The following is an 11692-nucleotide window of genomic DNA, read 5'->3' as shown; positions in this document are numbered from 1 at the left end:
GAGAACATAAAGGCAAAATAATAAACTCTCATCCATCTATGACAATGTGGGAGAAAGGTGATGGTTTCTCAGGGACTAATGTGGTTCAAGTAATATCAATACATTTGGTTTAACAAAATATTAAACAGAGTAATCACAGTTACATAGAAATTCTGTTCATTAACACAAAACATAGTAGACAGCGTAATCTTCCTATTAGTTCCTTTAAATATATTTTTTTCTATAATCATCTTTTTGTGTAATGATGTTTTCCAGACGTTATTGTAAAAATCTCAATCCCAAGAAAGTAGGTTGAATTTGCATGTATCGCCTGCAGTTATCACAATAATGTTAGAAGCGTAAATGGTTTCAAATAGTGTTCAGTAGTACTGGAACTCTGTTTTCCTCTGATTTGATGTTACCAATCCACAGGCAGATCAAGTTTGAGTTCAATAGTCCTGATTCACCGTTACCATGCACTTCATGAAGTCCTTTGCACAAATGTAAAGTGTTAGTAAAATGCTACTAACTGAGAATGGTGGCATTTTACACTCACTTTGCATTGTTCAAGTACTATATAAAGTGCAGGGCAATGGTGAATTGTGGCTGATGATTTCACATTACACAGGTTCACATTAGTTTACCAGAACTGGATGTAGGACTACGCATCAGCTTAGATGAAATGACAGAGATTCAGGACAATCTTCCTCTTGTAAAACTGGCATATAATGGTATAAAAAAAATTATAATGGGACCATTCTGAATAACTAAGGAACTACAGAATATAATTTACTAATTTTTCCAGTGAGTTACAGGAGTTTATAGAATTTTTGTTAGCTAGATAGCATGCCCCAAGTATTCTCAAACTGATTAATCATATCTCCCGGACATATCCCTTTCCCTTTGTGATCACACAACATTTGTTTACATGGAAATGTAATGTAGTTATTTTTATCCATTCTACTGGTGGCTCTAGTTTCCTCTTTCATGTGTCATATTAGGTAGCAGCAGCTCTCAGTGGAGGCAACTAAGATGTCACCTCCTTTTTTTCCAGCTGCTTTTGCAAATATTCAGGCTCCCCTTCACAATGACAAATCTGATGGACAGTAGTTTGTACTTTTAAAAAGCATGTGGTTTATAATCTCTCTTTAGCTGGCCCGAGTGCTATATAGTTCAAGAAAGTCCAGATGAATTTGCAAGGCAGTAGACTGCTCGGTATGCAGTACTTTCACTGGATTTATAGGAATATTGTATATTTAAATATGGATGCTACTGCAGAAGCTTGAACTATTATATAATCTGCAATTTCTTCTTTATTTAGGAGCCATCATTTTGACCTCTGCATTTAATTTTATTACCCAACTTTTTCTGAGCAAACACAGGAACATACACAGTATGTAAATGTGTTTAAATTTTGGTAGTCATAATTATATTCATTTTTATCCAATGTAGACTGCAAATATTCACTTCACTCAATTAATGTTAAAATGCCTAGCGCCAAAATGACTATAAGTGTCAGGATGAAAAATCTGAACAAGCTATACATTTATTCTGTTTTAAACGTTGTTTGGTTTAAATAAGTTTTTATCTATTCTGTTAAAAAGTCTCTCTCTGTGTCTATATAATGTATATACATGCACACAATAACCAAAGGAACACAACAAATAACTCCAAACACCTTCTCCCCCTGAAATTATGACTGCCCTATTCTGTCTGCTGTCTTAGACTTACATTGTATGACTTCTGTCTCCCAGAGAGGCACATCTGGTTGCTGTGACTCTCATGGGGCTCTAACAGTGAACAAAGAATATTAAATAGTCAGCAGCTAGCTCAACTAAAAGCACTTTTAAATGGCTTTTTTCCCTTGGAGATGCTGTATATTTTGTTTTCATTCAGGGTCAGGAGAGAGATTTTTTCTACAAGCAGCATACTGTACAAAAGTGTTTATATTTTGTAAAGATTTTGTGTGCACACGCACATGCTCTGCAATTAGCCTTTACCATATGGGAAAATAATCTACACTTTGGATTACTGTGAGTTGGATACAGTTTTGTAGACAATTCAAATCTCTCTAACGTGCTAAACACTAATCAAATCTGAACATATTTATGGTTTAGGTTTTGTGGTTTTAGCTCAATCTTATTCCCTTTTTTCCTTTCAGACTGTTTTGGTGGCATTTTTCTCTTTTTAAATTGTATCATTGAACAACCGGTTTTCTTGACTAAAAGAGAGCCCCCCTGTCAAAAAATGAGGTGGAAATTGCTTACCAGGCATGTTTTTCCAAGGCCTATTCAGACTTACCAAATAATGAATAAGACCTCCAAAAATCAGGCAAAGGCAGCTTCCTGAGGTGCCAGTGTAATGTGTGAATGTGAGTTTGTGAACAAAGTTGCATTCCAGTGGCTGGATCACAGGATAGGCTGGCTCAAGGGATAAAGGGCCTAATATTACTAGTTAACCCATTTCCTAGGCTAGGATATAAAGAGGTAATGTTAGAATGTGTTAGCAAACATATTTGAAAAATCTAATGTAGACAAGGCAGTGTATAAGTTTAAAAATGCAAAACTGGTTAAGTTACCCTAGGCTTTAACTTGATCAGCTTAGTGAGGCAGTGTGCTTTGTGTATGCTTTTCAAATGTGTTAATGTTAGCTAACACATCACCTTTAAATCTTAAGGCAAGGCTACAGTACAAAATTAAGTCAACCTAACTTATGTCAATGTGCAGCCACCGCATTAATTACATTGCTTTTGCATGTCCACACTATGGTCCTGGTGTTGCTGGCATCTGAGCTCACCAGGAGTGCTTGCACCAATTTAACTGTCAGTGTGGGGCATTGTGGGATGGCTTCTGGAATGCAACAACAGTCAATTCAAGCAATGTAGTGTCTACACTGACATTGTATCAACCTAACTACATCGACCAGCGCTATGCCTCTCGCGGAGGTGGAGTTATTAAGTCAGTGTAGTGGTCGATTTACATTGGTGGGAGCTACGTGTAGACACTTACACAGTTAGGTCGACATAAGCTGCCTTATGTCAACCTAACTCTGTAGTATAGACCAGAAGAAGGACAAAGAGGTTGGGTGTGTCTTGTCAGGAGAAAATGGTGTGTTTTTTCAATTATGTTAGCTCAATTGAGTTAATTTACCACTATTGAAAACCCAGTTAAGATGCAGGCTAACGTGTTGAAGGTAATGCTAATGAATGGACTTAAATCCAGCCCTGCTAAAAATATATATATAAAGAAATCATCACAATATGGAAAGAGGCAAAGAATAAATATAAGATTTTTTGACACAGATCTAACTAATGTTGGTGTCCACAGGAAAGAAAAGATCCAAAGATACCAAACAAAAGATCCATGAATGGGAAAGAGAAATTCACAGAAGTAATATTACCAAAGGAGAAAACAAACCCAGATGATGAGCTTTATGGCAATTCAGGTAAGATATTTTCTGCTCCTTAAATCAAAGTGTTAAGAGTAATATTTTATTTTATGAATTCCTCATGAATGATTAACAGCTTGGAAGACATTAATAAGAATAATTGTATTATTAGGTAAATACTAAACATTACAGGCTATAGTGTATTACTGGGGCGATCTGCAAGTGAATTTCCTGATTGTCTACATATCTGTGCATGTGAAGAGGGTAGAGGAAATAAATCTTGTTCCTTCACTGACTGCAATGCAGATCTGGCTTGGGAGGGGTTTGCAGATCTGTACAGCTCAAACACATGGTCAGCATTCAACCAATAGTTAGCCTTCCATCTGGGAATGGATTAAAATGTGTGGGATTGATTCAAGATGCTTTTTTCCCTTGCTGCTAAACATGGAGAAAACTCACTTTTATTTTCTAATCTGAATTTACACACTCTCCTGACTCTGACTATATAAAGCACAATTATGACTACTCTTCCAGCATAAACAATAGCTACCCTCAAAAATTGTTTCAGGAAGGATTATCCCAGAGTTTTTAAAAAATATCGTATTCTGCACTTACTCTCCCAGTTATGTTTACTGTTCTCAGTGGCTAAGATCCTTCTTTCTGATTGTAGCATACCTTGTCTTTTTGTTTTCCATGTTCTGTTCACAAATTGTGCTTCATTTTAAAAAAATGTCTGAAATTTTAAAAGGTGATCTCAAATTGATTTTACATACAATATTTCCTTGTCTATTCTTGCTGAGGGAAACTTCTTGTTTTTTGAGACTTTCAGACTATTTATCTGAGGAACATGGATACAGTTTCTTTTTATATATAGCTTAAAACATATGTAAATAGAGCTGTGTCTATCACAAGGTGCCAGAATGAATTTGTTGATTCCTCCAGGGGAGTGTCTCACATCCACATTTTATACTAATGTTTGCAATGGGACTTTCATCTTAAAACATATCTTAGAAAAATACATGTATCTTGACATCTGTCTAGTGATCCCACTTTTGAGTAAGCAGCTGTATATCATTCATTTCTCCCAATAAACAGGAAGAACATTTTTATTTAGGAATAAATAGCCCTAAATAGAAACACATTTTCCCCTTTTATGTGAAATGGTCTTAATTTAAGATTGTGTCAGGAGCATAGGTGACTGCCACATGTTTTCTTCTAAGTATCCCTCTCCTTAATTTTTTTCTGGACTACACGTGAAGCTCCAAAGTGAAAGCTGTGCATCTAGCATAAAACCATAGAGAATGGTAGAATCCCCATTAACACATTGTAGCTATTTTAATCGCTTATTTGAGATGTATGCATAGAATCGACTGGGAGGATTTCACCTAAAACAAGATGTCTGTGTAGGTGTTAGTGAACAACATCAGCAGCTAATTTCTAGAGCCAAATTTACCTTTAAATGCCTGAAATACATGGACATATTTTCTGAGACAGCAAATCATATTAAAAGATAAAACCATTTGTGTGGCACTAATATGTTCAGATTTCACCACAGTAATGACGGTGTACACCTGTTTACCAAATACTGTAGGTCACATTGCAACAGGCACAGTTGGAAACTGCTGAATATACTAGAAATATTTATGGCAATATATAACCCGATGACATTTCCTGCCTTCAGGACACACATGATTTGAGTTCTCCTGGTTTCGTTGACCATATAATTAATCATTTTCCATATATTAATAAGAAGGATAGTAATGTAAGCAGTTTACACAAACAAAAATCTAAGATAAGGTCAACTGTATAATACATAAAAATGGAATAATATTTTGAGACAGTAATTAATTTTTAAACAAGTGATTTCACATAACTGAAACAGCATTCACATTGGAAATGTTGTCTTTTTTGTGATGAGAAAACTATTTCAAGTAAATAGTACTTAGCAGGCTTAGATAGAAGAAGCAGACAAATGTGGGTTTTTGTGAAATATCCATTTGATCTCCTCTGGATCCTGTTGAGAATTATCCAGAAGTTTTCATAATGTAAGGCTTTGCCCACACCAGAGCTTATATCAATGTTTGCAAAAACACTGTTATGCTCAAACGCAGCTGAAATGTGGTTTGCAACCTGTGACCAGGGTCCCAGTGGGGGCCAGCTGTGGTCACTCAATTAGAGTGAACTGCAAAGAATGGGGCAGACAATCCCCAAAAAGCTGGTGGATATTCCAATATTTAGATTTACCAAGACAGCATAAAACAGCTTCTTTTATACCTTACTGGTTACTCAGAAGTTCAAACAACAGTTTCCTTAAAGTGGTCCAGACTAAGGCCTCCATCCAGGTATCCACGTCAAATACGATGAAGATTTCTGAAAATCTTATTTCATCATATAAAAGAAAAGGTTTTACCAATCCTAAAGTATCGGACACATTACCTCCCAGGTTACTGAATATTCCAGATCTTACCCAAATACATGCATACAGCCAATTCTTATTAACTAAACTAAAATTTATTACAAAACAAAAGAGAGAGAGAGAGTATGGTTAAAAGATCAGTATACATACCGACATGAGTTCAGTTCTTAAGATTCAGATTCATAGCAGAGATGGTGAGCTTTGTAGTTGCAAAGAGTTCTTTCAGAAGTAGTTAATAGGTTATAGTCCAATGTCATTGCAGGATGTTTCAGTTTAGGACTGGGATCTCAGTCCTTATGGCCTAAGCTTCCCCTGTATGAAGCCTTATGCAGATCTGAGATGAACAGGATCAGGATGCAAGGATCTTGTATACAATTTCATGTCCTTTTTGACAAGTTGGAGTTCTTCCAGGAACGAAAGGTAATTAGCATGACTTTGAAGGAGGTCCATCACCAGTACTTAGCTAATACGAATTAACATAAGGCAATTTGCTTGTTCCTCCACCATTCACAGATGACTTGGTATACATTTCAAAGAGAGATGAATACAGAGATAGCCCATATTTTCAATTCATTTAAATGCTAGGATGTTCTTTTGACTGAATTATCAGAATACAGCATAGACAGGGACTGTTGATTACATTGTCCACCCGCTACCCATATATACGTAAATACACAAAACCACAAACATTATCTTCCCACATGTTTTTAAGTGTTGTTTAATTTGCAGGATGTTTAACGCTTTCTGGCCATGTGTCACAGAACCACACATCTAACCTACACTTACCAGATGTCAAGGGAACTGGTTACAATACTCTTGTCCCCAATGTGATTGAAACACTTTGATGATTTTGTAGTGTTGATGGAATCTAACCTTTTTAACGATGTCCTCATAACATAGAAAATTCCTGGATAAAGTCTTTAAAAGGCATAGGATCAGATCCTCAGCTGATGTAAGCTCTTGAGACCTTGATGGAGCTGTGTCAACTTACACCAACTGAGGCCTTGTCTATAAGGGGGGGTTTAGTTTATACTGAGTTGACGCACAGTAGTTGGCGTGTAAAGCCCATCTGTCTCTCAGTACTTCAGAGTCTGAGCTCCAGCCCGAACTGCAATGTTTATACTGCTGTTTTTAATGCTGTAGAGCAGGGGTAGGCAACCTATAACACGCGTGCCAAAGGCGGGACACGAGCTGATTTTCAGTGGCACTCACACTGCCCGGGTCCTGGCCACTGGTCCAGGGGCTCTGCATTTTAATTTAATTTTAAATGAAGCTTCTTAAACATTTTAAAAACCTTCTTTACTTTACATACAACAATAGTTTAGTTATATTATAGACTTATAGAAAGAGACCTTCTAAAAATGTTAAAATGTATTACCGGCACACGAAACCTTAAATTAGAGTGAATAAATGAAGACTCAGCACACCGCTTCTGAAAGGTTGCCGACCCCTGCTGTAGAGTGAGCCTCAGATGCCTGAATATGTAGACCAATTTGGCATAGGGAGATCAACTGTTAGGGGCATTGTCATACAGGTGTGTGATGCTGTGCATTAAGATAGTGCACCAAGTTATAAAGCTTGTAATGCTCAGGAGATTATTGATGGTTTTGCACACATAGAGTTCCCAAACTGTATTGGGGCAATTGATGGAACCCAGGTGCCTATTGTTCGCCCCTCTCACCAGGGCTCAGAGTTTATAAATAGAAAGGGGTATTTCTTCCTGGTGCTCCAACGCCTGATTAAGCACCGTCGAAGGCGCATAAACATAAATGGTGCATGAACATTAATGGTGGTCTGTAAAGGTCCATCATGCTAGGATATTTTGGAACTCGGCTGTTTGCCTTTATGAATAAAGGAAGCTGCCTCCAGGTGACTGTGGCCATTAATGATGCGGAGGTTGCTCCAGTTATGCTGGGAGGGTTCTCCCTGGCTAAAGATTATCCTCTGCTTCCCTGGTGAATGAAGCCATTCTCAGGCCACTTGGACAGAAGAAAGGAACTGTTTAACTATTGCCCTGATGTAATATTCCAAGCTGACCAGTGGGAAGCACAAGTTCAGACAGTCCTGACCATGACTGTAGTGGCGGGAGAAGGAGGAGAGAGCTATTACTGTTAGCCAATTGTGGAACATTGTTACACTTGGCAATATCACTACCTACTCATGTGCTACCAGCTCTCTTTTTACCCTTTTGTTTGGTTCTGTGACCCTTTGTCAACAATTTCTACTTTAACCTAGGGATTGCATCATGGTTTTAACAAATATATATGTGCTGACATTTGTGTGTGTGTTTTTTTTTATCCCTTTCTGCACTGGGGCATTAATGTTTGCTAGTTACAAACACTCAGTTATCAATAACTGGAATAGTGCTTGATGTGAATTTTCAAATACTGCTGTGGCAAGAGATGGCAGACATTTTTTGATTTAAAAAGTGTTGTAAAAAAGTCTTTTTTAAAACAGAAATTTGTGTGACGTTTTAATTTTTTGAAATTTAAATTTTCTTATGAACTCCAAAACCAAAAGAAGTTAGTTCTCATATTTTTGCATTTAAATTTTTCCTTTTTTCCCATTCCCTTCCACTCTTTTTTTCAGTGTCAAAAGGGGAAAGTGGTAAAAAGGGAAAGACAGGAGAGAAAAAACTCCAAACTGACAATATTCCAATCAAAACATTTTGAATACATTTATGAACCTCTGGATGTTGAATTTTTTGCAAACACTCTTTATAAGTTTTGACCACCTATAGCTGCGGCTGTTGGGTGTGGTAGTATGAACAGAGCCTAAGGGCTTGTCTTCACTACTGTGCTACATGGGTGCAGCTGCGCTGATGCAGTGCATCTGGTGAAGACGTGCTGTGTCAACGGGAGAGGCGAAAGCTATGTCGGTGAGAGACATCGGTGAGAGACATCGCTTTAAATCAATGTAACTTACGTCGCTTGGGGGGTGGTTTTTTCACACCACTGAGTGACATAAGTTACATCATCTTAACTTAAGCGGTAGTGTAGACAAGCCCTTAGTGTTAATATAATGTTCGGTAAACATATAGTACAAGGAATGATCTATTACTACTATCGAACATATTTATACAGTAGTTGGCAAAGCCAGGCAGGTAAGACATACCCCTCAGTGCTCAGCTGCAACAAATCTGCTAGGTGTAGCTGAGGTGGGAGCACTTGTTTGTGCCTTTCCAGTACTGAGGCTGGCTTGGGGCCAGTTCAGGTCCAGCATAGGCCCAGGGCTGCGCTAAAATGTGTTTGGCTGTCTCTGCCCCCAGGAGGCTATTCATTAGCTGAGGGTTACTGGAGGGTAGTGTGAGCACTCCAGCCATGCCTCCTTCTCACAGGAAGGCCTCTAGCATGCCTGCTGTGCTGGGGACCATCTGGAGGGTAACATAAGACATGGCTATGCTGGAGTAGTACAAAGACACTAAAGTGGGATTCAGGACTGAGGACACACTATATAGATTCCATTACTTGGTAACTAAACTCCCATCTACACTAAAACATTGTTAAAACACAGTTTTGTTGTATGGTACTGAGGGGACTGGACCATGTTTTAAGCCAAATAATGTCTACACTGTCTAGAAAAGCCAAATTCACTCCCTTCTTGGGGTTCTGCTTTGTTGGTATTTAAATAATTGAACATAAACCTCAAGCCTAAGTTTTCTCCCCAAATCTAGCTATTCCTGCAGGACTTCCCTGTCCCTGTTCCTACATCCCTCTGACCAGAACGTAGTGCTTGCACCCTGGGTTAGCTTAGGAGCCCTGAATACCTGTGTAGGATTGTAGATCCTGCTACCTTGTTATAATTTCTAAATTGTGCTACAACCCTTCAAAGTCACAGACTGTAGCATGGTTTGGGAACATGGATATATCATAGTTCATCCCCATCTATGCTGCGAGACAGGGATGTGTTTTTAACTGGGGATGGAGGTGGGGGAACTGTTTTGTAAATGGGTATTCTCCAGAATAAACATGGTGTGAGAAACAAGATGGGTTAGGTAATATCTTTTATTGGACCAACTTCGGTTGGTGAAAGGGACAAGCTTTCAAGTCACAAAGAGCTTTTCTTCAGGTCTGGGAAGATACTCCAAGTGTCACAGCTAAACGTTTTGTGAACACAGATTTTATATGTTTCCTATCACTTGGGAGAATATATCTGTGTGCTTTTTATACTACTGAGTGGGGGGAATAATCATTTTTTTGCCTAAGAGTGTCACATACAGCTACAGACTGATGACCAAGTTTACCATAAATGAAAAACAGTATTGCCTAGTTTATTTTTTTAAGGTGTTTTTTTTCCCCTTGTGTAATGTGTGAGCTACTGAGAGGTAGAGCTGAAAGTTAAAGCCAAAGTGCAACTTGTTATGACACGTGTCTCAATCAGAATATTGCCCTGCCAGTTATTGTTCAACAGGGAGACTTTGGTCTGAAAAGAAGGTCAATGTGAGTGATTGGAAGAAGAAAAATCAGCTATTAATGAGTAAGGATGCCCTTATTTCTGATTCTCAAGTTCTCCTACTTTTGCTATTGAGCTGAGCACTACAGATTAGTAGGAGAAAATATTTTTGTTTTTGTTGATATAGTAAAAAAGTGGTTGGAGAACTGTGTGGTGGCAGATACAGAAAGAAAAAAAAACTTTTCCGTACAAGTGGTGGGTGGATACTGACTGTGGAGGCCATGTCTACTCTACCATTTTTGTCGGCAAAACTTACGTTGCTCAGGGATGTGAAAAAAGCACCCTCCCCCCCGAGCGACATAAATTATGCTGGCAGAAGTGACAGTGTGCACAGCACTATGTTGACAAGAGAGCTTCTCCCACCGACATAGCTACTGCCACTTGTTGGTGATGACTTAATTATGTTGACAGGAGAGTTCTCTCCCGTCGGCATAGAGTGACTACATGAGAGATCTTAAAGTGGTGCAGCTGGATTGGTACAGCTGTAGGGTGACCAGACGTCCCAATTTTATTGGGACTGTCCCGATATTTACTTGTTTGTCCTGCGTCCTGACCAATGTTCGGTCGGGACGTGAATTGTCCTGATATTTTGCCCTCTGGAGCACAGGCGGAGGGGGCTCGTGCCCCCCCGCCCCAACTCCGCCCCCTCCGTCACCCATTGGGTCCCTCCCCAAATCCCCACCCTGGCCCCGGTCCCAGCCCTGCCCCCTCACTGCCCCATTGGATCCCTCCCCAAATCCCTGCCCTGGTCCCTCCTCTTCCCCAAGCACTCCGCATTCCTCCTCCTCCCCTCTCCCTCCCAGGCTTGTGCTGATCAGCTGTATGGCGGCGCAAGCGCTGGAGGTAGGGGGGAGAAGGAGGACGTGACAGCCTGCTCAGGGGAGGTGGAGCGGAGGTGAGCTGGTGCGGGGGGTGGGGCATGGAGCTGTCGGTGGGTTCTCAGCCCCCACCAATTTTTCCTATGCTCTGGCAGCTCTTTTTTTTTTTTGTTCCACCGGCATCCCCCCCCGCAGCCTGATATTTAATGTCTCTCATCTGCTCACCCTATACAGCTGTGCTGTTGTAAGCTCTCTAGTGTGGACATAGCCTTAGACTCCCTTGGGCTGTCTTTGATCATACTTATACATGGAGGAAACTGGGAATAACTCCACCTAAGTCAATTGAGTGTAAAACTGGGCTACATGACATAGAATCTCAGTCATTTCTGTGTTTTGTCAAGTTGTGTTTACATAATAGTCTAAAATTTTCCTGCTGCATTTAACCCTGTTCTACTATATGTTGGCCCAAGTCACAAAATTCAGATTCAGATCAAATTCAGAATTTTCCTGAAGTTTGGAGTTATTTGGATTTAAGGTTTGCATTCTGGTCCTTCACTAATTACTGTCCATTGCTTTGTTTGTATTGATAAGTGAAACCAATATAGTCCTTTTATATAACGTCCTTTTTATAATTTTCCCA

This window comes from Chrysemys picta, chromosome 11 (genome assembly GCF_011386835.1).
Source record: "Chrysemys picta bellii isolate R12L10 chromosome 11, ASM1138683v2, whole genome shotgun sequence".
Lineage (NCBI taxonomy): Eukaryota > Metazoa > Chordata > Testudines > Emydidae > Chrysemys > Chrysemys picta.
The sequence above is the reverse complement of the archived record's forward strand: the minus strand, read 5'-3'. Positions refer to the sequence as shown.